This window comes from Cupressus sempervirens, chromosome 10 (assembly GCF_028749045.1).
Source record: "Cupressus sempervirens isolate cs-2001-9-10 chromosome 10, ASM2874904v1, whole genome shotgun sequence".
Lineage (NCBI taxonomy): Eukaryota > Viridiplantae > Streptophyta > Pinopsida > Cupressales > Cupressaceae > Cupressus > Cupressus sempervirens.
Genome location: NC_143127.1, coordinates 234142592 through 234166382, shown reverse-complemented (window position 1 = coordinate 234166382; position 23791 = coordinate 234142592). Strand labels below are relative to the sequence as shown.

At 36.2% G+C, this 23791-nt stretch overlaps 1 protein-coding gene across 2 annotated transcripts in view; it reads left to right on the top strand.

Annotated features, from left to right (window-relative positions):
* The window catches only part of RUS5 (root UVB sensitive protein (Protein of unknown function, DUF647)), a 165636-nt gene that overhangs the window by 125625 nt on the left and 16220 nt on the right, over positions 1-23791 (top strand). The window lies entirely within an intron of this gene.

Sequence of the window (23791 nt, the reverse complement as noted above, 5' to 3'; positions counted from 1 at the left end):
TACAGAAAAATATTCATAATTACTAATTATAAATAAATATCGAGAAACATGAAAAAAATGACTTAAAAATAAATTGAGAAATATGAAAAAAATGAAATCAGAAATCCCAACTTTACAGAAGACTCCTGATTGTTGTTTCCGAGTCTAGGCTATCATTTCTGAGTGGCATCGTGAGTCCAAGATGTCGTTTTGGAGTGACATATGGTTGTGGCATGTGGTGTTGTTTTTCCTCTGTGGTTTTTCCTTCCTGGGAAGCTTTCCTCACTCGTGGCGACAACTTTAATTTTACCTTAAAACTATTTCGTGTTGACCACACAATGACTAGTCAACGATATTTGGGAGCAATTTTTGGTATTTTGCGTGATATCAAGTAAAATAAAACGCAAAGATTTTTGGAAAATATTTGTGCGGATATATGGCCCATTTATTTCATCTCCACAATGGACTCTCGATATTTTGTGATTCTTGCGATATTTTGTAGAGTTCTTAAACTATGGTACAAGCTACCTTATATAAAGGTATTTTGTAGGAAGTTGTGCAACAATGATGTCTATGTCAGAAAACTTGAGCTAGATCCCAATACCTCACCCACCACCCCCACCCACCCCCTACCCTGTACCCCCCTCGTAATCAATTTTTTATCTCCTTTCTAAAGATACAAAATTTTATGACACATCATTTTTCACAGTCTTATAATTGAAGGGAAACTATGTATGCAAGTAGTTTTTTGTTTTGTTTATAAACATGTTTTTGAAACTAACTTGTTTTTGAGGTTGCACAGAGATAGGGGTACTTGGGTACTCTAAAGATAGGTGCTAGTACTAGTACGACATGCACCAGCTTAGGTTGTAGTATCTACAAATAACATGCAATTGATAGACTGAAGGACCATAATAGCATGCATACTGAATGAGAAATACAAGCTCTTCAAAAACATTGTTCGAGAAGCCTAAATGACATGGTGAAAGTGTGATGTGAGCAATGATGAAATTGAGTTTCATTTAGAACTTATTGATCCACACTATTTTAAGGGCAGGAAAAGGAACTAATGATATGCTATTAGGCAAGATAGATTCTGGCTTGTTCAAGATGATGGGGCAATATACTCCTATATATGATGTGGCTAGCTGTCTTCAATCTCTAGAAATGAGGGCTGTACTAGACATATGGGTGTACCCAACTCTAGCATTAATTTGGAGGAAAAGGAGGGGGAGGAAGGATAGGCTACCTTCTCATTAGCTATGTAGGGTGGTGATAATTGCCTGTCCAAATATATTTTTTCAAACAGGAGATCAAGGTACTTGGAGATGCCAATATTTTTTAATACAACTTAATTTTTGAAACAAATCTAAAAACATAGTGACATTGAATTTTCAAAAGAAGAACAATGATCAAGTTTAGTGTTAAACATTAACTTTGAAAATGAAGTACACAAATCAAAATGGCATACAATCTATTATTATTGTATCCAAGTTTCAAACTGATTACATATTAAAATAAGCTTCATAAACATAAAGCTAATATGCAAACTAAAAAGTGAAAAAAAAAAGTTAATCTACCATCTACTCTTATGTCCCTTGATTATCCATATCAAGGTCCTCAGCTATGATGCTCTCCAAAAATTCATTACTCTCTAACTTAGGTTCCTTTGTTGGTAGAATAGCATGGAGTAAATAACTTAGGCCATCTGCTTCAACCACTTCATACACAATGGCTGTAGCTACTCCATTAGGGAAAATTTGATCCCATTTTTCTGAAGGACCCTCATTGTATCCATGATCTTTAGGAGAGAAAAGATGAAGTGAGCTATGTTTGTACACCTAGTTCTCTTTAGTGAATAAATGAACCCGTATGTGCTTGAATTTCTATCAAAAGATGAAGTGCTAGCTGTAAGAATTTGGTATAGCTCTGATACCATGTAAGAATTTGCCTTAGGGCAAAATAACACCAAGATCAAGAAGCTCAAACACTAGCACAATATGGACCAATAATGGATGATCAGAATAACCATAAGAATGAATATCATATGTGTACATACACACTAGAGGTGCCTATATATAAAGGCCTCTAGACCTACTAGGAGTTAGCAAAGTGATAAGCCTCACAACTAAGCACATGTCCACCAAGAGTTGATTATCCTCCATTGAGCTCAGAAGTTAGTGCATGATGAGGGGATAAGAATACCGAGGTGTATCTCATAAAGAGATGTTGTAGACACCATGTGCTTAATTAGAATGCGAACAATTGTGTTGTCTACATGACAACTCAAATGATTATGCAAACTCTTGTGTCGTCAACAAGACAACTCATCTAACTATGCATACTTCTAGGTGTCTATATGATAAATAATAAAATAATGCATTTAGCCTAAGTAAACTTAAGTAAAGTGTAATAATAATTAATTATTTACACTAACACTAGCTACTTGTGAGAGCAATCTTATTGCAAATGATTTCAATTCAAGGGTTTCACCTAAATGGTTCCACCATCTTTATAGGGTCTATCTTTATTTTTATATCATATATATCTTCAATGAAACCAAAATCACCTTTGCCACCTGAAAACTTTTTCGATTGACTCCTATGAATTGAAGCATCCTCACCATGGCCATAAGTCTTTTATTACAGCCCATTATCCTTTTGTTACCTCTCTATTCTGAATGGAGCTCTCTTATTAGTTCCACATCTATCATACCATTTAGGACTAAGCGCATAAGTAGCATAGTGAAGAGGTGCGTTAAGCTTGTTCCGTCTTCCTTGTATTTTTTCCTGTATCAAAATAACAAAGAAGGATCTTTTCCATTAATTATTTTCTTGACTCTCACATATGGAATCTATTGCTTCATAGACTTCTCCCAAACACGCTTTATCAAAATCTGCAAATCTGATCAACTCACATATGGGCTTGATAAAGTCACAACAAATTTCACATCAGCCCAAAAAAGATCATCAAGAACTATACCTCTCACCTCAGTTGCAGTATATGATGCAGATTGTCTCCAAGATGCCCATGCATCACTAACAATTGTAGAACAAAAATCTCCTTTTACTTCATAAAGGCACTCAAGAAGAATAAAATAATAAGAAAAATGTGTATTAGTAGGTTTGAGTAGTTTCACCTTTCCAAATTTATGATAGATGGCTTGTGCCTAGTGATGGTTGCATATGAACATCTATTTTGTCCTCCCCTTGTCCATGACATCTATAATCCATTGGAACTTGCCAATGTCTTTTGAGTGCATTATTCAACAAAAGCACACATGGGGTCCAAAATATATGCTGTACCTTTTTTGCACAAACCTGCTAATTGCTCTACAAATAGGGGCAGTAATTGTAAAAACTTGCATTACATGTGATGCCCCCACCTCCTTAATTCCCTCACATAGCTGGTTATGTAGAAATTTTGCATTTTTCTCTTGTGCTAAATAGTCTATTGCCATCAAAATATAGGGCCCTTTGCTGCATGTTATCGTGATATTAAGCAGTGGATGACTTCTAGCATTTGCCCACCCATATTCTTTTCATTGGTGCAATTTGTGCATAAATTTGTGATTTTTCAATATCAAGTACTGTGAAGATTTTCGTACCATGGTGGTTTATACCCAGTTGATGATTTATAGATGGCATGGACCATCTCAGTGTTGAAAGGTGAGTGAACAACATTAAATGCTATTCCATTTGCAAAAAACAATCATGCAATTGTTGGATAAGTTGCATCTCAACCTTGCCTTTCAAATAATCTTCCAATGGGGTTTGTGATGCCAAAGTGTGGTCTTTTGTGAGCATATTCTGCTGCTACATTTGTAGAAGAGATATCCACATCTGACTCTGTATTGTGAATTTGAGTTGCAGCAGTTAGCCCTATTGTTGAAGCATCGGAGATCCAATTAGAAACTTTCTCATCAAGCCTTTCGTGTTCCCTCACAACATGATATTGATTTGTCTCATTTGTACAAGGATCAACACCTACCTCACTATGGTGAAGGAAATGAGCCTTAACGCTTGTGTAAGTACTTCTCCATGCCAGCAGAGAAAACTGGCATTTGACTGTGGTTGTTTCACCTGAAGCCTACTTCCTTGCGACACAATCAAAATGCTTCTATTGTGGATAAGACCCTTGCCTTTGTCCACTCGGAATTTTACATGGAAATTTTTTTAAAATTAAAATATTAGACTGTTAATGTCAAATAGGAAACTCAATAGATAGCATATTTCATTGTTATATAAATAGTAAAATTTAAATTCATTTTGTGAACTACTAAATAGTAAAATTAACTTATTATAATTGATAATTTTAAAAATTTTATAAATTAAATATGAAAAATTTAATAGAACTGACTTTTTTTGAAATTGTTTTAATAATTTTAGTAAAATTGTCTTATTAATAAAGATTCCAAGTATTTAACAAAATAGCGATTCCAACTCGCCCTTGTTGGAGTAAGCTATGCCTACCAAAAGAAGGTAAGTTTACATGGCCAATACTTAAGAGGAAAAACTTTAACATATTTTTTTATAAAAAGTGAGTTTGATGGCCCATCTCTGTCCCCTTCATGAAAAAAATGAAGAGACCATCAATCATAATCTTCTCAATTTCTCCTTTGAGAAAAAATGTTGGCAGTGGCTATGCACTAAATATGGGTGGTTCGTAGCCCTACCAAATAATATTATGGCACTTTTCCAAGATTGGCCAAAGTTAGGTAATAACAATTTATTTTGAGGTCTTTGGATCATTTCTCCTTAGTGCTTTGGGAGGTATGGAAGGAAAGAAATCATAGAATATTTCAGAAGAAGCAACATGATCAGCAAATGTTGATCAATAAGTTAAATGGTGCAATAGTGGAAGTGGTCAACTCAAGAATTCTATTTTATGGGAAAGAAAAGATGGAAGTATACTAGTTAGGATGATAACATGAAGAAAAACTGGCATGGTCTTTGCATTCTTCCACTTGTTGGGAAAGGAAGTGAGGAGAGAAGAAAATATAGGAGAGAATGTAACTGGTCTCTTCCCAAACAAGGGTGGTTGAAGTAAATTCTGATGGATCTTTAAGAGGCAATGTATGAATTTTAGGAGCAGGATGTGTTATTCATTCATGGGATGGAAATATCATAGCAAAAATGGCCATGCCGTTAGAGGTTGGCACTGACAACATTGCTGAATCCAAAGCTTTACTAGAATGCTTGGCTCTTTGTTTTGAATTAGATCCAAAAAGTATAGAGGGAGGGAGATTGAACTATAACCATTAATGCTTTTAGAACAAGGAATGCTTCAAATTGGAGACGCTATGGAATTTATTAGACATTTTTACAATGTGCACAACCAATCACATCTATTGCAAAGGTAATTGAATAAAATAATTAGCTAATCTAGGAGCAAATGGTCAGAATTATAGATAGGTTTTTGGGTCGAGCTAAAAAGCATTGACAAACGTAGTCCTAGGGAGAAGCTATTGTTGAGCAGTTTAGGATGCAAAATTTATACAAATTTAAACAAGGAAAATGTTCAGTTGAATGCATGCACATCTAAAGCAGTTGAAAAAGGTGATAGCACAAAGAAGTTTTAGCTGGAGATGATCACAATTTGAATAGGGAATTTGTTCAGAAGAAAGCATTTACAACTAGTAGTGGACAAATTTCATTGTAAGGTTGTTGTAGCATTTTGAAGCGATTTATGAAAGAATTCATTCACTATCGCAATGCTTTACCATCGAAAAAAATATTTTTAAAGAAAATTTGATTTGAAAATGTTAATTATTTCATTTAGCAAAAAGAAAATGAAAATGTGGCATGTCTTAATCAACAAAAAAGAAAATGTGCAATAAAGGAGGTACGCAAGAATGGAAGAAAGTAGACAGTATGCAGTAGGTGGTGTTTGGAGGAGCATTGAATTGTTGTTTTCTTGAAGCGCTAACTGTTAACAGTTTGAATCAATGGAAGTGGATGCAGATGCAATGAGGTAATCGACAGATGGTAGAAAGCCAATTGGAGCTTCAAATTTTTTATCTGATGAAATACTAGGGTGAGAAAATTTTGAATTTGAAATTGAATATATGAAGACCTTGGTCAGATAAGTTATACATTTACAAGGAAGGATGAATAGGATAGTTCATATTTAAGTGGCATGTAACAGTGGAAGATGGACAGGACAATGACAAGACAATTACTGAACACTCTGAAGTTGACAATAAGTAACATATTTTGCCGTATAGTTTTCAAGACCTACAAATTAGGCATATAAAAGATGGTCGAATTTAATGGGGAGTTAATAAATTGAAATCTTGCAAATATTTAGTGGTGGCACAATTGTTTTTGGTTTAATTGGGATGCTTCTCATATTGAAAGTGTTAATTGAATGAAGTTGGCTTCCTCCACAAGCTAAAAGAAACAAATGAGAATTGATATGATCTAAAGACTTATTTTACTCCTTTCTAGAGACAATATTAGTGAAAGTAGAGCCCAATATATCTCATTTTATAACTGGCCGCAATACCAAAACTATCACATTTGGAGAAAGGGTGGATACCCATTTCAAATTATCATCCCCTAGTAAGAAAAAGGTTTTTGACAGATCAATTACAGAATTTAGGATCAAACAGGTAATTAAGTACAAGCATAAATTGATAGTTTGTGACATTTGGTTTCCCAGGTCTAAATTAACATCTATCATACTCAAGCAACACAGTTATTACTTCATTTCATAGGAAGACAGTTTTATCATTCATGTTCATGTGAATAAGATTTACCGTTAAAATCAGTTAGACAAAATTTCTTAACTATAAACTTGAAATACCGTCAAATGAAATTATTACAGAAACTGAAAACCACATACCTCAGAAAACTGAGATCAAAATCAAACTAGGGATGCTTCTGTAACCACCCGAGTTAGTCCACAAATACACTATAACAATTTCACATGGCGACTATCATCTAAAAACTGCCATCTCAAAATCAAATGATGATCACAATTAAATACCACTATATTTAAAATTAGGGCATCACATCCCACTGAAATCATTAGGGCATCGATTACCATTGGAGTCTTTTAGGGCTTCTTATACAGTTGTATCACTTAGGGCTTTTGATACCACTGATTCAAATAGGGCTTCCAATACCATTGATTCAAATAGGGCTTTCGATACCATGGATTCAATTAGAGCTTCCGACACCACTGATTCAAATAGGGCTTCCAATACCATGGATTCAATTAGAGCTTTTGATACCATGGATTCAATTAGGGCTTCCGATACCATTGATTCAAATAGGGCTTCTAATACCATGGATTCAATTAGGGCTTCAGATACCGCTGGATTTAATTAGGGCTTCCGATACCATTGTACCATTTAGGGTTCCAGTTGTCACTCAATCATTTAGGGTTTTAGATTCCTTTCCTTTCGATTACTTAACTGTGACAATATCTCAAGATTAGAAATATACTTATATTCAATCTTCATATAGATGAAAAGCAATCCATGAATCTATCTCTTATATCTAAGTGTAAAATAACAGTAACAATGAAATACCTCAATTTAATCTTACCTCATAAATAAAAGTGATATTACTTGTTTCTATTAAACAATTGACTGCATAGCTTATCTCCGTCTGACTCACGATCGACATCTAGGAAAGAGGTGAAACATTGACACGGGCTTAACCACCCAACCTCGTAGCACAACTTATCCCCACACGATCTCTAAGAGAAAAACCCTCCCTACCCAGAATAGACAGGGGACCTCTTGCCATCCATTGGGCTCCCTGGTAATTAACTCACCATACGACTTGGCAGCTACAGATCACAATAATAGGAATATGCATGAGCTATTAATTGATTCATATTAAAAATGATAAACATTGTTCGTTTATATTTGATACTGATTCATATTATTGATGATTCATTTCTTTCACCTCATCACCCATCTCCTTGGCTACACAGTTGGGTGAATCCCAGGTATTTGGAATTCTCAGAGCAGACAACTCTGTCAATTATTAAAGAAGATTACATACATCTAGCATTTCACACTTTTTGATTTCATAATTATGTTCTTTGAAGTTTTCAAATTGAATGTTTAATTAATTTAATCATAACTGATTCCTCTACTGCTTTCTTGCAGATTAACTCCACCTCATCACCTTTTTCATGGCTTCTTTGCCGGTGAATTCCTCAGTGTTACAAATACTCTAAATATGTTTGGAAGATTTATAAAAACATGTGCGTTGATGTGGAATTATGTATTCGATCAAGTTTAATACAACTGCCAAATGAATTCGCAAATGATATATATTTATATATATATATATATATATATATATATATATATATATATATATATATATATATATATATATATATATATATATATATATATATATATATATATATATATATATATATAGACACTCAGAGATACTCGATGAATGATCTCATATACATTTGAGAATGCAAATAGCTAGTATTACAAATTGTTCTCTATTAAACATGCCTAATCGGCTATTGTTGGATACTCATTCAAAGAGAAAAGGATTGAAAAACATATATAATTTATTCTCGGCTCTATCAATATGTAGCCAACAACAAATAAGAAAGAAGAAACTGTGAAACACAACCGCAAATAGTATATTCAGATAGGTTTATTAATTCATGGTTATCATTATAATTTTCTTTCTTTCATATCCATGTTTGATACAATCTTATGGTTAGAGAACATTAGTGACATGAAAATAGACTCTATGAACTAGAAAACTATATAAATACCTACTTCGATTCAGTCTGTAATAAGTTAGCATCTGTATTTGGTTTTCATGAATAAAACATGACACATGATTGGCATAGCAATACAAAAACTGCAACATGGTTCAGTGGTATCAGTATTTGGGTTTTACGGTAAACATAACTTCCGATAGCAATAAACTTATCCTTGAAAAGAGAACAAAGATAGAACAAGACCTGAGACATGCAAAAATATTGTAGCTCTTCTTGCCCTGGCCGGAACTCCTATTCACCCGTTAATTTGAGACTCAGTTGTAGATTTCCTTCACTGGCGGTTTTAAGGTAACACAAGGCAATAATGGTTTATGGAAAGTTGGAATGATCATTCATCTGAAAAAAGGTTGTACTCGGCTTGAAAAGTAGATGCAATGCAGCAAGAAAAGAGTTGTTCCTAACACGACTGGTCTTAGAAGAAAAATTGGGATAATGAATTGGTTTTTGGAAAAAAAAATGGCTATATGCTGAAACATTATTCTTTGATGCCAGGACGTAGCAGTTTTGAAAAGAATAGAGAAGGGATGTAGTGCCTCTCCCATTTGACTTCTATGAGTCATCCTGATGGATGCAACCTTGTTGATCTCTCCTTGAGATGGGATCATGATTGTGACCATGAGTGGTCTACACCATAGAGGTGATTTGATGTATGTTTTTGTATCAATTGCCTTGATTATGCTTTGATTGATTTATGAGATTATGATATGATTTATGTTCCACTGAGGTTTGTGCCATTGCTTACCAAGATCGATGTGGTATCATGAGGTTGTTCCATGATTACCTTGAGATGTGTGCAAAGATTGCACTATGTACTATTATCATGCTACACTAGCAGTGGTTAGTCATGTTTATTACCATGTTCGCTTATGTGTTTTAAGTGCCTTTTTATTGTTCTTAAATCAACCTTTATTAAATGCTTAAATGATTAGAAATGGATTGTCCATTTGGATTATTTGGTTATATTCTGCTGACATTTATGTTGTTATATTCTGATCCGAGAGATATTGTTACTTATGTTATGTTTTACATGTGAGATGACCTGAGGGTCAGATGTTTACCTTGATTTTAGTATCATAGATGTTAGACTACTATGCTATTCAGTTGATCATATTGCATGACGATGCCATTTTGAGATGACAATGTGTTTTATGATGATATCTGGTTATCCGGTATTTGGGCATATCACTAATTATGTTATGTGATGGATTTAATGCTATGGTTATTTACTTCATTCCTGCGTTGTTATGCTTTATGCGAACGTGAGTGATGTAAATAGATTATTTCAATATAATTAAATAAATGGTTAAATTAGGTGATTTAATGCATTTATTGTTTCGGCTATGTTATTATATGCAATTGCACTTGATCGCGTTGTTTAGTGTGTAGGATTTATATCACTGGTAGTGGCACATGGAGTTAGTGATTCAGCCATTCATATTTTACCAATGTCGTCCCTGTATGGTCGACGTATCCTTAATTAAATGTTTAAATTAAACCTTTTGGTGATTATTAAATCCGAACTCATTTGCATTATGTGATTAGATTAGTGAACGTGTCTGTGCATTTAGAGTTTCACATTGTTGTGAAAGTTGTTAAGGAAATTTCTGTGTTTTTGGGTTTTTGGGCTTTTTAATTGATTTATTTTAATTTTTGGCAGCTTTGCCATAAATGAATTCTTATTTATAGGAATAGCTTGTTTTCATTTGGGTCGATTCGGGGTTTAACTAGGTTGGTTGGTTATTTGCCCTAATTGACTATTCACTTGAAAAGTGAATAAATATCCAAAAAGAAATTTAATTCCTCACTACTCACTTTCGAATTAGAAAGTTGGAGAGTAAAACCCAAAATCCTCTTGATGAGGATTTACTGTTTTGTTTGTTGTGAGAGCTACGAGCGTGGGATCGTCGCGAGGTTGAGCTCGTTGGATCCAGTTCAGGGAAACCTTGGATTGTCGCGATTTTCAGCTACTTCTGCAAGCTATTTATTTTATGGTTCAAATTCCCATTTTGCCCTTTTGGTTGTGAGGTAGGGTTTTCCTGTTTTATTGTTTCGGCTCTGTTTCTGCTTCTGTTTTTTGTAGTCATTTGTTTGGAGGCTGAGAACTAGTGTTCCCCTTCATTTCTGTATGTTAATTCTACCCGGTTGGGTAGGTATGAACATTTCCCTTTTCTTTGGAATGAGGGTTTGGGGTTTTGCACTGTTATGCTAGCCATTTTTGCATACAATGTCCGAACTTGATTATTTTTGAATTTTTGGGGGTTTTGTACCCAAAGGCCAAATGGGTTTTAATTTTGAAATTTATTCAAAATTGAGGTTTTTACCTTGTTTTGCGTGTCACCCTATTTTCTCGAGTTTTCTTGGCATAATGTGGGTCGTGGACTTGAATGATCCGTTTGGATATTAGTCAGACCACTATTGCACTTTTATGTTGCATTGGGATGCATGTCGCATCCGTACTCCCGAAGTTGTGTTCAGTTGAGTGATTTTTTATACTTGTTATGGTTTCTTTTGGACCCTTGTTATTGTTTTCTGGACAGTAGGATTTGTGTAGAATCCATGCTCTCCGATTGAAGTCGATTGAGTGAGTTCATGATGTTTGGTCTTGCTACATCATTGGGATTCGTGTAGAATCCATACTCTCGGATTGAGGCCGATTGAGTGATTTCATGATGTATGGATTTACTGGCTTGGGATTCGTGTAGAATCCGTCCTCCCGAGTTGCTTTTGGTTGGGTGTTATATTTTGCTTTGTGTTCTCATCCTGTCCTTGCGTTTTGATCTTCGTGATGGTGGTGCGCCACACACGAGTACATGTGCATACATTTGTTGAGTGACTTGCGAGGCCCGATCTTCTGTGGTACTTTTGGAAGTTATGATTATTGGGGTTGGGATGGGAGTATGCATGCCCACGGGCACTTGTTGTAGGATGAGCATGGGTAGGGTAGGAAAGCATATGGAGGGGGCTTCTATCTTGTAGCCTGGCGATCATGGCACCATGGGTTGGCAGAGGGAGCTTTATATAAGTGATAACTAAATAAAATGTGTGAATGGTAATAAAATTTAAGATGATAAAATGTGTGAGCACCCGATTAAGTTCGATGACACAATGTGTGAGCACTCGTTTAAGTTTGAGGACACACGATTTGAGCTTGGGCTTTTTGATGCCAAGCGACTCTCCATGATGTCATCCCCTACTTAGTAGCCTATTGAGTGTCTGACCAGGACTTGTACTCCTTGCATTGTCTTAGGTTCTTGGTTACAACCATCATACTTTCTGGCGTGAGTGTTAGCCATGGATGTTGTTTTGCGTGTTTGTGGTTGGATCATTATCTCCATTAGCACGGTGGGTATGGACTTGCAGGTACCACGTGGTTGGGAGGTGTACCTACCTATACGACTGCTAGGGACTGGTGTACAGAGACGATCTTTTGTCCTAGTGCGATCGTTGCTGGATGTTTTCACTTGGTACTTCAGGTATCGAAGTATGCTTTTTTGTGATTTATGCTTTCATTGGAATGCTTGGACATCATGTTTAGATGATGTTAGTTTATTTGATGCATTCCCATATTATAATGTTTAGCATATGACTAGATGATGTGATTTGATGTATTGGTTTATCTATTGCTTATTGATGTTTAGCATGTGATAGGTGATGTTATCTACTTGTAAGATTATCTTATGCTTTATTACTACAATGTTAGATTTCCTTATGCTTTTATTGTAGCATGTTTTAGTAGTGACGTCCCTATTATGATAGTACCGACGATCCGGTCGGTGGCTTGGAATGTTACGCGCGAGGGATGGCTAGGACCCATGATGGTCTTATGATGCTATTGACGGTTGGGAGGAACCACGTACTTAGTCTGGTTGTTCAGTTATTGTGATGTTATTTTTGTACATTGTGATGTTACTTTTGTTCACTGCGATGTTGCATTCAATATGTTCTTACTGCTATGGTTTAGATAGATAGATGTTCCTCTTTCTTTGTTGTTTATGCATTCGAGTGTTCATTCCTCGATTTACATGGATCTGGTACTCCCTGGTGTGGAGGTTTTCATGTTTTTATGCTTTTTATTCTTGTTTCGTTGTCGCACTGATGTGTTCTCTCGCGTGGATAGGCAGTTCCTCGTGTAGGGATGCAAATCCTTGCATGGTGTGCAGTGAATTCTCTCTCAAAGCCATGCAAATTCTCGCGCGCAGTGATGCAAGATCTCGCGTGAAACTTGAGACCAGTGCACTTTCTCGCGTGAGAAACAGGGGTAAGTTAGGCTTGGCCGAGGAAGGTTTGAAAGTTGGTTTTGGACATCTTATTGGATTTCATAGCTTTCCAATTCAAAACAGTCTTTCTAAGGGGTTTAAAATCTATCGTTTAAGTATACGTCAACTTATACTTAAGATATATTTTAATATATGCGACAAATCTTTTGAGATAGGTTTCAGACCTCTTCGAGATAAGATAAAGACTCTAGGAAATTTCAGGGCTTAAGAAATTCAGACTTAGCCAAATTTCAGGGCTTCAGGATTTCAGGTTTAGCCAAGTTTTAGGATTATGCATTTGCCCTAGCTTGGTGTTTTGTTGATGAGTGGTCGTTTCTTTGAACCCTCATCATGTGTGCGGTCGTTGTTGGCTTTTGTTTGCATGTGTCAGTTTGGTACTGGCGTTCAGAGATTTGTTGGTTGCCAGGATTGTGGTGAATCTTCTGTTGCGATCTTTGTGATCCCTGTATGATGTTGTCATGTGCATTCATACTTGTTAAAAAAAATATTTTGGCTTGTATTTCATCCTTGTTTCCAGGGATCTCTGGGTGGGGCATTACAAGGGAAGCAAAAAGAAAAGAAGTGTCTCCAAATCAAAACATGGTATCCTAAATAATGGTCGGTCATGTCTAATCAGCTACCTTTAGTTTAAAAGAAATCCATTCGAATTCCCAAGATGACCATTCGGATTCCAATTATTAAATCGACTATGAAGAGAGAAAAGAATAAAAGAAAAATAAGAAGTTGGAAAGAAGAATTGGAAGATTATAATTTGAAATTTATAATAATTCAATTATTATAATTCGAACATTATTATAATGTACAACTAAACATCACTCTATTAAATTATTAAATGATAATGGTGCCAAATCATTTTTATATTATATTAATATGCACGTATATAAATACTTATTAAAATAATATGATGAAAGATAAATTAAAATTCTTTAAGATACGTTTTATATTTTAACTCAATTATTTTAATTAAATTATTTATTAAACAACTCATGCGGGTCCCGCAGATGTATTCTGTTCCAAGTCGCTAGGTCCTCTACCCATTTGCTCAGTGATGGTGACGCTCTTGTCTAATTCTTTTCTGATAATGCTTCCACCCCACTGACATGCTCCCTACAAGGAAATTCTCCACCGTTAAATTATATTATCATAATAAATTATTTAAATAATCACAATGGTTAACCATCTTTTTAATTCCATGAATTTGTGATTAACGATCAACTAACATGTCATCTTCACTTGAAATCATAACGACTAACTATCTTACCATTTCGCCAGATCATAACAAATTAAACTGCCAATTGACTTTATGCGAACCTCAACGGCTATATTTCAAGTTAGGTCAAAAATTGGGATGTAATGTAGTTCATGCTATGAGCAAAATTCTAGGATATAAGTTTCTACACAGTGACCATAGAGACACAGTAGACTCAGATATCTCTTCAGGGCTTCTCTCCTCTATTCTCGTGGCAGTGGAGAAAAAGATAGTAGCAAAGGAGATAAGAAATAGGCTATTTGACAAGAGATCCCTGATGGGGTTGCATGAAGCTGTTATAAATATCAGTGATAATTTAACCGTTCTATTTTTCAATGAACTATGCTTTGGTTATGAAGGTCGATGGTAGGCTCCTTAAATGTTTTGCCATATTTTTGAAAAGCAACTATGATGGACTGGAAGGAGGTTTTTTATTCTCGTAGTTGGGAGTGGGAAGATAAGCTTTTGAGGGAAATAGATATTAAAAGAAGCCTTAAATTTCTAACAAGGCTATTAGGAATCACATAAATTCTTGTTAAACCAATTGGGGATAAAAGAATGAAGAAAAAGATTCGGTTTATGAGTATAAGTATGATGAAGGTCTGGATGGATTAGGAAGTGAGAGCTCTTCAAAAGGGCATGAGGAAGAAAGAGATGTGGAACAATAACTTGGGATGTGGAGGGAGAAGAGCACAACAGGAAAATGAAATCCATAGCCCTCATTGGTGAACCCAATACTCACTTTGAGAAAGGATCTTCCTCAGCGATGGAGTGGAAACAACAGGGCCACACTGGCTCGAGGACAGAAAATTCCAAGGAGACTCAAGGCAATGGTCAATCTCCAAAGGCATAATGGCTGTTTATCTGAATTCTGCATTCTCTCCTAGTTTGTAGGTTAGATTTTTATTTTAGGTTTTACTTTTCTCAAATTCTTTATCAAAACATTTTCTGAACTTTTGTTTCACTCTTACTAGTAATGCTGTAATAGCATCTCCAGTTTGAATACCAGTAATTTTTTGCTTTAGGGTTGTCGTTTAACTTATCATTCATGGATAAATTTTGTATCTCTCTAAATATCTACTTTTGACCTATTATAATTAAAATTTTGGTTTCAGCTCTTTATGCAACAAAAAAAAAGTAAAACTATTGTATAATCTAATATTTTTAGTAGAACTGTTTTAAGTTTTAATGTTATGATTATCGAACTGTCAAATAATAAATTTGTATACTACTATATAGTATAACCTTATTATTTAATTATATACATGTTTTAAAATTATTGTTATTGAAACAGTTTAATAAATATTACATTAAACCATCTGGCATTTAATATAAATTTTTAATATATGACATGCAAATGTTTGCAGTTGCAGACCAAAAATGGAAAATGTCTAATTTTTTTCGTTTGTGTTTAGAAATATTGTTCTATGTGCTTGAAAGATTTCTTTATACAGCTTTTTTGAAGACCTGCTTGTTCTCTACATGTGCAACAGCTTGTTCTTTCATGACATTTTTGTCAAATGTCATGCATTTTTCTGCCTGTTGCTTTGTGGTTTTGGTCTGCTATGTTGGTTTTGCCTTCGTAGTTTTCAACCTGTGCCCTTTATGACTTTGTTTTAGGGTTTTATTAATTTTCTTTTGTTTATTTATGAAACTTTTTTTGGGCATGTTGACATGGTGTATCAACCTGGCGGGTCCATACCCTATTGCAACTGGATGTGGGATGTGTCCTAATAGTCAGGTTGCATCCCAGGCGTTTGGAGCAAAGTTTATGCAACACCCAAGATGACCCATTTGATGTAATTGTTGATTAATTAAAAATAAAAATTAATTAATTAAATAATTGAAATACAATGAATTTAAAATGTTTAACTAATTAATGATTACAATAAATTATGAGTAGTGTTACCAGGAGACACATCTATCCCCCTCCAAGATCTGTCTCGGAGATGGAGACGCATCTCTGAGACTCTTGAAGTTTCCAGAGACTTTGAAAAGAGTGAGAGACTTCATTGCGGAGTCTCTGAAAGTCTCTGCGCTGAAAAACCAAAAAAATGGAGTCTTCCACGCATCTCTGCCTTAAAAATAAATTTAAAACATAGCATTATCATCATCTAGATACTAGATAGATTCTGATTTTTGTTTGCAGTTAATTTTTTTGTTTGCATATCAGCGATTTAGCATTAAACTATATATTTTTGAATTTCAAATTCCAGTATGTAATGAATCTAATGATAATCTCAGCCATTCTTAATCTGATACAATGATGATCATATGTGATATTCAGAAATCAGATATGATTATGAGATATGAAATGTGTTTTTTGAAATGTGCAAACTCCTAATGTTGAATGTTAATATTTATAACTTTTCAATGTTCATTATTCTTGTTTTCAAAGCACTATGTTATGAGTATGGTATTTCTTAGGAATTTTAAAATTATATTAAAGAAAAACTGATGTCTCCAAATGTACCTGTCTCTTGTTTGAAAAATAGCTGTACCGTTACCTGTACCAGTACCAGTATTGGAGACCTCCAGCTCCAAGTCTCCCAGTAACCTTGATTATGAGTCACTTTGGGTGCTGTGTAGACAATGGTGGGTTTGGGTGCGTAAACCCCTGCAACATGTCTTTTTGTTTTTTGTTTTTTTTTTGGGACAGGTTGTTGGTTTCCTTTCAATTCTCCAAGGGTCTCTCCTAAGCAACCCTAATGAGGGGTACTTGGGAGGGACCTTGGGCAAAGCTAGTGGAGAACACAGACACAAATTGTATGCACATGCGTATTGAGGCTCTTAAGAGGAATATACATAAGAAACTAAAGTGATGCAGATTATCGAATGTGCATAATTATATATTATCTTGTTGTGTTTTTTGTCCAACAAACTATGTCCATGTCCTACATTCATCCTAGCTAAGCTAAATCAAGCTTGAGGACATATGTTGGTTTCTTTTTTATACACATTATGGCAGTTTCGCTTTAGTTTAGCTAGATATCTTAGATTGCATTATTTGGTTAGGCAAAAATAGAGCTTAACAATATGAAATCTCTAGATATTGATAGATTGTTGTAGTGATGCTTTGCTTGCAAACTACTAATAAATTGCAATAGTAACCTCAACTATTAACCCCAAACAGAATCGACACCAATGGATAAGGAAGATTTTGTACTCAAATCCACAATGGATATCAAGAGGGGTTTTGTCCTTAGATCTCACACTAGAAGGGTTTATCCTTGGATGCTCAAATCCGGAAATAGAATTCAAGACAATGATAAAATGGATAATTTTCTTTGAGCTCTTTCTTTCCCTTTATAGGTATATTGTATGATTTTATTTGGGGCACTTTCGTTCGTTTTATAGGTGGGCCCCCCTTTTAGGCCCTAAATTAATATTACTTTTTTTCTCTTAGTATCAAATAAAAACATTTTTTAAATAAAGGTTTACATAGGCCTCATACTGTCACATTAGATGGCTTGGCTACTTTGATAATAATTTTTAAACAAAGTATTACATAAGCCTTAAAGTACTACATTTCATGAAGCCATTGGATACAATGTGCTCCTTGCTGTTGAAAAGGAAAAAAAAATTAATTGCTACAAATCCTACCATTGTAAAATTAAATAAAATGCAAAAACTAGCTTTTAGAAAAGAAAAATTTCATAAAAGCAGCATCAATAAATACAAATGCATGAACACAAATCTGGATGTAAAAGAAAAAAAATATAAATGCTTTGAAAATTTAGAAATGTAAAATAAATTTGAAGAGAACATTTAAAAAGAAAAAGGAACGTACCTAAGAGATTTTCTAAAGTCACTTACACAATTATCTAAAGTCAACACAAGGAGAAATAAGAGGCAAATGATTGTTGTGTGAGTGAGAAGAGTGTAGAATGATTAAAAAAGAGAAATCCTCACTTTTAGCATGTTCCCACATGCAAGTCACCTTCCAGTCATGGGGCTGAGTTGCAGACTTGCCCTCATTGAGGACTCGGCATGAGTTTTGGGCTGCAACTCACATAGATTTTCTTGTAAGTAAATTGGCAATTTATTCACACCACTCTGTAGTCGGAATAAAGTAACTATTATGTTTAGTACTTGTTTAAGCTAGTCGGGCTGGGTAGTTAGGAGGTGAGGGAATGCGTCGGTTGGTTTCCAATCAACTGACCCTTCTATGAGTGCTTGGAATATTGTCAATGTCGGATGTTGATTTTGGGTATTAATAAAAAAACCATTTCCTCGCTACTGGTATTGTGGTATTAATGGTACATTTTATGTTTTACTTTATATGTATCTCAATTGTGTTATTCTATATGATTAGCATATCTCTATATTTGTGAACTTGAATGATATTTCCACTCTACATTTTTGGCGTCATTGCCTAAGTCTGAACCTGGAGTTCGGCGAGATGGAGTAATGGGAAGGGCCTTTGTACTGTTCATCCAAGTAATAAATAGTGATGGGAAGAGGAAAAAACAGCCAAGGAAGATTAGTTGACACGTGATCTGGTGACATAGTGGGAAGTTGCAGTCGATCAGTAAGTATGAAGGGAGGCCCATGAGAGAATTATCCCTAAAGGTACGGTACACAACGAACTTTCAATGCCACCAGCGGTGTACAATCTCTTGGGAGAGATTCCTCGCTTGTTAGCAAGCAATTTGTTACGAGTAAAAGAGAGACAATAAAATTGATTCATGCCCCTGATTCCAAACATATATACCACGTAGGTAGAAGGAGAAGAAACTAGGGAAGAAGTCGCCTTGAGGACACTACGTCTCTAGCAGCAGCAAGAGAGACATTGTAACTTGAGGGGAGGACAAGGGGATTTAGAAGGGTTGATTGAGCATATAATAGAAGGTATAGCAAATTTGGTCATCTCGGAGACACCAACAAGGAAGTTGGGATACAGAAATCTAGAGACACCTAGAGGGAGAGATCTCTGACAGTAACAAAGTCAAGAAGAAGAGGATACTTTCATTAGTTCCTCCTCAATAGCGAACTTCCAAATAGGAGGAGGTGTTCCATCCGGAGGAAGAGTTCCATTGGGAGGAAGTGTTCCATCAGAGGCAGAGTTCCATTGGGAGGAAGAGTGTCATTGGGAAGAAGTGTTCCACTAGGAAGGAAAAAGACTCACATAATGGCAATAGACAAACAAAAATTACCGAGATTCATAGGGGATGGTTTGGAGGACCCCACTCGCCATTGTAAAACATGTATAACAATATGGCAAGTGAATGGAGAAAATGACGCTGCAGAATGGCTTAAAGCTTTCCCAGCCACACTAAGGGGTATTGCCATTGATTGGTATACCGATTTAGAGGTAGCAAAGAAAAACACATGGGATAATATCTGCACAGCCTTCGAGGAAGAATCTCCTGACGGATGATGATGAAATAGTAACGAAGATTATAACACACGACAAGGGAAGAGTGAATCCATCAAAGCCTACAGTAGAAGAATGAAAGAGTTGATAGGGAAACTAGACAACAAGCCAGCAAATGGACTAAAGAAACGATGGTTCATCGAAGGATTAACACCATTGCTCAGGAAAAAGATGAAGATAGTCCCACCATCAACCTTTGGGGATGAATGTACCCATGCCATGAACATAGAAAGCAAGAGTAAAACTTCCAAGGCAAGAAGGCATGGAAGTGTGAGTGAAAGTTCCGAGGAGAGTGAAGAAGAATCCAAAACAATTCAAGCCTTGAGAAAAGACCTCAGGCGATCGATGAAGGGAGTGGTAGGGGGTAAAGGAGAGAACGTTAGTGTACTGAGTGTGAAAAAGGTCATACAAAAGGAGCATGCCCGAAGAAAGCATTTTGTGAGGTTTTTTAGGTACTGGGGCACGCAATTAACGATTGCCCCTACAATTTAAAAATAAGGAGCGCTCAAGTATTCTTGACCCAAGGAGGGCAATCCACACCCCCTTCCACTCTGTCAAAGAACACAAATACAGAAGCCTCACCAGGAGGGTACAAAAGTAACAGGAGAGGAAGTAATAATAATAGCAACAACAACAATAACACACCACGACGTCCACTCCAGTATGATTCCAAGAGGAGGCCGATGATCCAATGTAGGAGATGTAATGAATGGGGACATTTTGCATGAGATTATCAAAGTGATGGCGGACAAAATGGAGAAATGCTCTATAAATGGTGAGGGCCAGGCAATCATGAGGATGCAAATTGCCCAAGACAGAAGGGGGTAAATATGCTAGACATTGAAGATCAAGAAGACGAAATTCTTGCAGTCACTAGGATGCAGGCCAAAAAATTAGCCTATCTAGATGCACTACGAAGACTGAAAGATTTCAGGAAGCAAAGAAAGACATTCAAGATAGCACGAGAGAGGAAGGCAAGACAAAGTCAAAAAAGCTTACTTCCAGTAGGGGTGTAATGAATAAAGTGCGACAAGTATTGGAAACTACTATCATAGTAAAAATAGGTGATTTAGTAGAAACATTACCCCAATTGTAAGTAGCACTAACTTAGGAGGCAAACTTGAAAGGGACAACTTCAAAGAAAGAGAAGGAAGAAGTATGGACAAAAGACAATACCCTATTCACTATAGGAATGGGGAGAACACCAACGGTAGTAGAGATGGAGATATTAGGGTGCAAGCTTTCAAATATCATTGTTGGTGGAGGTTCTAGTGTAAATGTTTTATCAAAAGAAGCATGGAAGGAAATAGGGAAACCTACACTTTGGCCATTGACATTTCAACTAGTAGGAGCCGACCAACATGAATTAAGAGTATAGGAACACTGATGGGACAAAAAGTCATAGTTGGTACGCAACAATCTTTTCTGGATTTTTGTGGTTATGACTTTAGAGAAGAAAGGGTATGACGCTTTATTAGGTAGGGGATGGTTGGTCGCAGCAAAAGCTACCCATAACTGGAAACAGAACACGCTATCTGTTGAGATTGAAGAAAGAAAGTACATCATAGATCTCAGGAACTAGTTAGTAAGTCAAGACTTGGTATCAGACTCCGAAGGAGAAAACTATGAAGGGATGGAACTAGATGAGGGAAGGGCGCTCAGACTAGGGGAATGCTTAGACGATGACACAAGTTCCCTTAATGGATTATTCCGCTGGAAAATGGGAGACTATGAAGTTTTCCACAGAGAATGTAATATGTTCCAAATACAAGAATCTCAGTCGGAATGAAGATACCCATAGGAGTACATGGAGTATAAGAAGAATGGGGCAATAACATTATCTACTCTAGATAATAAATTGGTAAAAGGCCTCATCAGTGGGTCTAAATTAAAAACATACAAAGAAAGGAAAGAACAGGTCCCTAGTTATTTCATAACTACAGAACGAGAAAGTAATGGAGAGGAAATAAATCTCCACCCTAAGTCTTATAAAGCTATATCAACACATATTGAAATCACAGCCGTACGGAGGGAGACTAACAATCGTACGAGGGGAATAAGTATAGACGGAGCTAGCAGGAGGAGGATACTAAAGGTCATATGAGGAACTGTACGAGACAAGGAAGTAGAGGCTGTATGGAAGGAGACAACTGTATGAGTGGTCATACCAATGGAAGCACCAGTCGCACGTCTTGAAGAAGAGGGAACAGTCGTATGGACATCCGTACGGAAGACATCCGTACAGCAACAACTAGTACTGCAGACACTCGTATGGTAGACACTAGTACGTCAGGCATCCATATGGTAGAGGCTAGTACATGGGAGTTCCACACGGCAGGCAGTAGAGGAAGTATGCCAGGCATTCGTACCAAAGGCAAAAGGAGAAGTACAGAAGGACATTTTCAAACGGGCATTGTCAATACATGAGGTGTCCGTACAGTAGGCAATAGAGGGAGTACGGGAGGCATCCGTACCAGAGGCAAGGGAAGAAATGCCTAATCCATCATCCGTATGAAGGAAAAAGCATCCGTACGAGAGGAGGAAACGACATCCGTGCGGGAGGAGGTAGAAATGACATCCATATGGAAGGAGGTGGCAAAAAGGACATCCATAAGGGGAAGGTCATCTGTACGAAAGGTAAGGTGGGAAGTGTCCGTATGGAAGGTAACAGTATGGAAGGTAGTAGTACATGAAGCATCGACATGAGTGGCTCATGAAGCATCCGTACAAGTGGCACAACAGGGAGTAAGTAGGGTGTCTATATGAGAGGTAGAGAAGGAAGGACATACAACATCCGTACGAGGGACACAAAAGGAAGTATGTACGACTTCCGTACGAGAGGCAAAGGAGGAAAGGTCAGTACAAGAAGGAGAAGCATCCGTACGCATGCTACAACAGAAACTGTCCATACAGGAGGCAGTGAAAGGAAGAACAACCGTACTTATTAGTTCCAAGACAGGAGGAAGCTTAGGGCTGTATAGTTTCTTTCTAGATACATGCCTGGTCTATACCACATTACATGTGGAAGTTTGTTACAAGCAGTCACATCATAGGAACCATTGATACAGGTGGCATATATAAATAGTTAAAGAAATTTTGGAATCGACTTACCAACACACAATGGTGAAATTAAGCATAGGAAATCCGAGCAGAGGAAACATTATTGATTCCAAAAGAAGAAACTTGGGGTACTGCAAGCAAAGGAGATAAGGAAGATGACAAAAAGAAAAGGGAAAATTACACAAAAAAAAAGAGAAAAAGCCTGGCTAAAGCATGGGGACTGGAAAGGAAGAATCTTCAATATCAATGGGAAGTTGAGAAAGTTGCAATGCAGGAAGCTTGGAAAATAGAGAAAGCTGAATTGAAAAGCAAGATCGTCACATCAGAAGCCAAGAAGATGGACGATTTCAGGGTACTACAGGGTGTTTTGGCAAAACAAAAGACAACTGAAAGGGATTTGCAATGGCTATGGGGAGCTTTGAGCACAAGGATGTCCTCCCATTGTTCTTCTTCTTGAAGTCAAAGTTCTTTTTGTTGTTTTCTTGTTCAACAGTCGTCTGGAAGACGACTTCTTTTTTGGGGGGGATAGATTTAGTCGGAATAAAGTAACTATTATGTTTAGTACTTGTTTAAGCTAATCGGCCTGGGTAGTTAGGAGTTGAGGGAATGCATTAGTTGGTTTCCAACCACTTTTATAAGTACTTGGAATTTTGTCAATGTACGGATGTTGATTTTGGGTATTAATAAAAGAAACCATTTCCTCGCCTACTGGTATTGTGGTATTAATGGTACATTCTATGTTTTACTTTATATGTATCTCAATTGTGTTATTCTATATGATTAGTGTTACATCCCAATTTTTGACCTAACTTGAAATATAGCTGTTGAGGTTTGCATGAAGTCAGTTGGCAGTTTAATTTGTTATAATCTGGCGAAATGGTAACATAGTCGTTATGATTTCAAGTGAAGATGACATGTTAGTTGATCGTTAATCATGAATTCATGGAAAGATGGTTAACCATTGTGATTATTTAAATAATTTATTATGATAATATAATTTAATAGTGGAGAATTTCCTTGTAGGGAGCATGTCAGTGGGGTGCAAGCATTGTTAGAAAAGAATTAGGTAGGAGC